Here is a 5,661-nt window from a genome sequence, read left to right as displayed (position 1 = left end):
CTCCATTGTGGTAGTTCCTATAATATTACAATAGTCCTGAATAAAGTCTGCCTTATCTTCTTTAACAAGTTCATGATTAATTTTTTCTTTAACAAATGCTAACATCATGAGTGGTAAACAACTCACACTAACTACCATGACAGTCTTAGTCATTACATTATCCCACTGCCTAGACTAGCGCCTAGCACTCGGTAGGCATTCAATACAGCTTTGTTCAGTGAATGAATATATTTAGAACAAGAAACAATATACTCAAAGAATCTGGAAAACTTTAATCAGTGGAATAACTAGTCGATACCAGTTTTAAGACTTTTTGATATTTTAAAATTCAAAAGTGAAAAGTTTACTAATTGATACTTCAAAAAAAGTATTAACACATTTAATTTCACAGAATCAGAACCTCATAGTTAAGAGTCAGTAGTTAAGTAGTTAAGTAGTTAAGTAGTAAAGGGCACCTAATGCAAGCCCACATTCTAATTTAAAAAAGAAATTGAATTCTCTGGCTATTTTTAAGGTCTTTATTCTTGGAGGGAGAATTATTTTATCATTTACAGAGCATTTGGAAATTTTTTAATTACCTAATTGATCTTCAGTTAGCAATAATTAATTACATCAAAGCTTTGTAGTTAATGTTAACAGGATTGAGCCAACAAGCCAAAGTATTAACACCCACTCGAGGTCATTAAAAGTGTATTATAAAAGACTTCAAATAACATGTACACTGTATAGTTTTGTCAAGGGTTTTTTTTAATTCCAAAGCACAATCCTGACAAAAATGATAATCATTTCAAGGTGACATTGGTATCTCCTTAGTCAAACCTCAGCAGTTTAAAAGTATTCAGTATAGATAGGCACTGAATCCTTTCCAGTGGGGAAATAATTGGTTTAACTGATCTAAAAGTGTGTTTGAGCTTTTTTCAGACAAGCTGTCAAGACACACATGAAAGCAAGATTCTAAGAATGCTGTCAGATCCATAATGTTTATACAGCAAAGCAAACAACCTTTGTTATTCCAATTAATGCATCTGCTCATGGAGGAAATCTGATCCAAAGTGTTTTATTTTTCCTCAGCTACACTGAAAATTACGATGTTGACTCATATTGAAGCAATTTAGAAATGTGCTCAACCACAAAATGGAACTAGATTATGTTAAGTTTAATATTTGTTACTAGGGAGGCTGATAAAAATGACATTTCAAAGTTATATATCACATTTTCCTTAAAAGGGTTTTAAGTATTGCCACACGTATTGCATCTACTTATCTTTTTCAAGGGGTTGGACCAGGTAATATTCTATCAACCTTACAAACCAATAATAATAAATGTCAAGAGGTAAATGTGTGTAGGGAAAATGTACCAAGATAAGACAGTTTGTTGAGATACCCTGGACTACAGCCTGCAGTACTTTATCGTAATCGTCCTATCTTCTCCCTTTGATAGTTTCATTCTAAAATGGGGAGCGGGATTTGAGAGTTGAATTTCCTAACAAGAGAAAAGCACTTTAAATATGATCTAGTCCAACACTACAAGTTTTACCAATGAGATATGAAATGATCTCTTTAAGGACACACTGCTCAGTGGCTAAGCTGGAACACAAACTAGAGATTTTTGTTTTTAAACAATGTGCTTTGTCTACAAATCATACACCTCTTGTGATCAAGAATAATTACTGAGCTAAATCCAGCAGAGTTTGAGATATTCAGCAGGTAAAATGATTCAATTTTTCAACAAATAAATGACATTTTTTTTTAAAAAAAGAGGGCAAGGGAAAACCATTACAGATTAAAATAGACATAAGAGCCATAACAACAAAATGGTAACTGTAGACTTTTTTGATCCTGATTAGAATAAACCAAAAGTAAAACTATATTTTTAAGAAAATCAAGGGAAATTTTAACATAGAGTGGGTATTCTATAATAGTAGGGAATTATTGTTAATTTTATTAGATGCAATAGTGGTAATATGATAATGCTAAAAAGAAGTCCTTATCTGTTAGAACTATGTATTGAAATATTTACCAGTGAAGTAATCTTTATGCTTATTTGCTTTAAAACACTTCAAGAAACAAACAAATTTTAAAAATGCAAGGACAGATTGGTAAGTGTTGAAATGTTGATAATCATTGAGGGTAGGGAGTATTTTAGTACTTTACTTCGGTGTATGTTTGAACATTTTCATAATAAAAATGTAAAAAGTAGTAATTATTTGGCTTGTATTAATATAAGATACTATTAACACACTTCATTAATTATTGAGTATCCAACTTTCTTTTTATTCTAAGCTGTAGAACAATAACAGAAACACCTTATCATGAATGTTTAAGGTCCAGTATGCTCTGGCTTATGCCTGTATCCAACCTCACTATTGACTACCACACTATGATGGAAAATTATGCTTTGTATTTAACATGTATATACATAAAATAAATCTGCTGTTAACTTTGACTTCTTTTTAAAGTGCTGTTCCCTGTATTCTTGTTCTTTGATGCCATAGCTTAGAAATCATCTTTTTTATTTCGATTTAACAAATATTTCTGGAATGATGTACCAGGTTCCATTAGGCTCTAGAAATAGCAGATGAAGTATGTTGTTTTTATATATAAAAAATAAAATATTTATTTACATATGAAATATATAAATATATGATATACATAAATTATATATATAATAACAGAATTGACAGGTGCTTTATTAGCTACATGGAAAAAGTGCTATAGGAATCCTGAAGAGAAACATGTAACAAAAAACTTGATCAATCACTAGAGGAAGAATAGAATTATTTTTTTATTCTCTCTATAAAAAAATGTTACAAAATATGAAAGGCAATCAAAGAATAAGGTATATGGAATAATTAAATAATAAAGTTTCTTCCCCCCTGAATTTGGGGATGTACACCCACATTGTATAAATGTAAGATGTCACACAACCTGCATCTATTTGAGTGCCTATCATTTGTAAGGCACTGTTTGGGGAACTGAGGATACATCAATGAACAAAACAGAGAAAAAAATTCTCTCTTGTGAAGCTTATATTCTAGTTGGGAGAGAAAGACAAAACAAAAGACATAATAAACAAGTAAATGGTATGTTAGAAGTAAGTTGAGGAAGTTAAGGGGATGAAGAATTCAGGGCAGGGAGTATGGGTGAGATAAAACTGCAACTTAAATAGGGTCGGTCAGAGTAGATTGGCCTCACTGAGAAGATGACTCACTGAGCAAAGACTTGAAGGAACTGGTTATTGATAGTACTGATAGAATCTAGTGTAGTACCTTAGGTTAGTGGCACCCAATTATTCTCCTATTCAGGCCCTGCTTTAGAATATTTGAAGTAAAATAACCCCAAAGACCCAGTAGTAAGAGGGTAAAGCAGTAACAGTTGGACTAGGGTTAAGAACTGAATAGCTGCCTGGGTCACTACTTCTGAGATTGGCACTAAACAACTCAAGGACTCTAAAACATCACTGGAAAATAATAAAGTGGAAAAACTGTATTTACCAGACGTCTTGGGGGAGTGAAATCCTCAAGGGGCATGACTTTTAAGGAGATTCAGTCTGATTAACTGTCAGGTTTGTATTGCTAGTTAGGGAGAGGCAAATATAGAACCATATCTGAAATGTTCAGGGCAATAGAAGGCTGAGTGCTGCCAGAACTCGTCCTTTCCCGCCCTTCTCGTCCACTTAACATTCAATCTTTTCTCTAAATAAAAGTCAGGAAAAGAGCTAAAAATGTAAATGTAAAGTGTGTCCTAGAAATAGAAAAGTGAGAATGGGACTATAATTGTGAAGATTTTAAACTTACACAGAGCATCATATGTTTTTATAGGTAGCAGTAGTATAGCAGAAAGATAAAGGACAAGTCAGAACTAGATGTGAGGTCTGACTTCAACTTAGCTGATCAGCCTTGGGCAAATCAGAAAGGGAAAAACTAAGTTTTATCACCTATAAAATAGGGATAATAATAAATTTCTTTTACGACAATAAAATGAGATAATTGTGTTTAAATGAACTTTTTAATCAACCAAGTATCATACACTTGTTTGGCACAAAAATAAAGCTACAAGATAGTTCATAGTAGTTTGGTAAGGATCATAGTTATGAAGTATATAATAATTTAAGTTGTAATTATCAACAGTTGACAGTGCAAAATGCATTAAAATCTCTAGAATCTGTCTTCATGTAGCTTCAAGAAACCAATCTAATAGACTTTTCAATGTCTTTTAATGGAATGTTAGAACAAGAGAAAGACATATATCTTATATTCCAAGAGCTGAATAGGTATCTTGCTTTCCTACTTGAATGAATAGTGAGAGTGACTTTTAACCAAATGAAGGTTCAGTATCAAAAATAACTATTTTCTCCAAATTGCCAGCTAGGTAGAGTGATTCTTAAGTGATACTTCTTGTCAGCAAGAAAGGTGATCTCAAGAATGAACAAAAATAGCCTCTGTTCAACAGCGGTGATATCTATAATTTATAAGCCATGATCATCTCTCATCAGTTTGTTTTGGTGTCTGAACAAGAATGGATGTATGTTTGCCATTTGGGTATTTATAATTTATCTTATTCTGACCAATACATTTCTCTTCTCTCTATATATATAAACAGTGTGATAAGAGATTCGAGAATGTGACCTTGAAACTCTACTGTCATGTACAGTGTAAAAAATGTTCAACTAATCCTTAAACATTTATTATCAAATAGCAAATAATTTTTAATCACTGCAAAATAAGTAACATTAAAGAATAGGACAACATGGAAGAAAGAGAGGGAGAGGAGAAGGGAGGGATATTTACAATCACTTCATTACTAAATTCTTTTGTCTTTAATAACCTGTCATCATGCTTCTAGTTCCCTCGCACCATTTTTCACCCTCATGTTTATATCACATTTATTCGTTAATTTGTGCCCTTAAATTGCCCTTGCTCTTCACAATTTCTGTCTCTATGTTTACTTTCTATGCTCTATAATTCTCTTTTCATTTTTCACTTTTTCTGCACCATTCTATAGCAAACTATTTCTACACTATGTATTTATATAAGCATGTGCTAAAATACAATTGAGCAAATACTGTGACTGTGATTAACTGGCGAATTGTGCACATTAGAATTGGGAGCTTGGGAGGAGAGGGTCTCTTCCATCTATAGGACAAATAATCGAGAATTATATGTAGAGGAGACCGACTGAAGGGAGCACTTGACCAGTATGAAAACACTCAGCCGGTGATCTGAGAAACTTCCTTGCGGCTCTCTGCCTACAGCTCTTGGATGAAGGCCGGTTCTCATCGCCTCCTACCCGACTTCCCTTGGACTCACGTAGCCGATTTTTACACACTTTGGGCCTATTTCCATTCTTCAAATTCTACTTCCATCTTTTTCCATATCCTACGATTCGGCCCAATCTCATCCACACATGTCACTCCCTTCAGTGTGCCTCATAATGGGCCCCTGCAGCCTACTCTCGGGCCTCATCCCCAGGTAAAGTGGCTCCGCCCGCTGCACACCCTCCCTCGCCCACCTGTGGGCCTCCGACCCACCCCACCTCTTCCTCGGAGACCCTCCTTGCCCGGGTCGGTTCCCCCGCTGCTGCTCCGCTCAGCGCGCACAGCCCCACGCTCGCCCCGTTCGCCCCCGCGGGCTGCGCGCGCCCCGCCCGCTGCGCCTCGGCC

At 34.9% G+C, this 5,661-nt stretch overlaps 1 protein-coding gene across 1 annotated transcript in view; it reads left to right on the top strand.

Annotated features, from left to right (window-relative positions):
* PRKAA2 (protein kinase AMP-activated catalytic subunit alpha 2) overlaps positions 1-5,661 on the top strand; it is a 71,351-nt gene that overhangs the window by 4,386 nt on the left and 61,304 nt on the right. The gene's annotated exons all lie outside the window — the stretch shown is intronic.

Source organism: Pteropus vampyrus, unplaced genomic scaffold (assembly GCF_000151845.1).
Source record: "Pteropus vampyrus isolate Shadow unplaced genomic scaffold, Pvam_2.0 Scaffold170, whole genome shotgun sequence".
NCBI classification, from domain to species: Eukaryota; Metazoa; Chordata; class Mammalia; order Chiroptera; family Pteropodidae; genus Pteropus; species Pteropus vampyrus.
The sequence above is the reverse complement of the archived record's forward strand: the minus strand, read 5'-3'. Positions and strand labels throughout refer to the sequence as shown.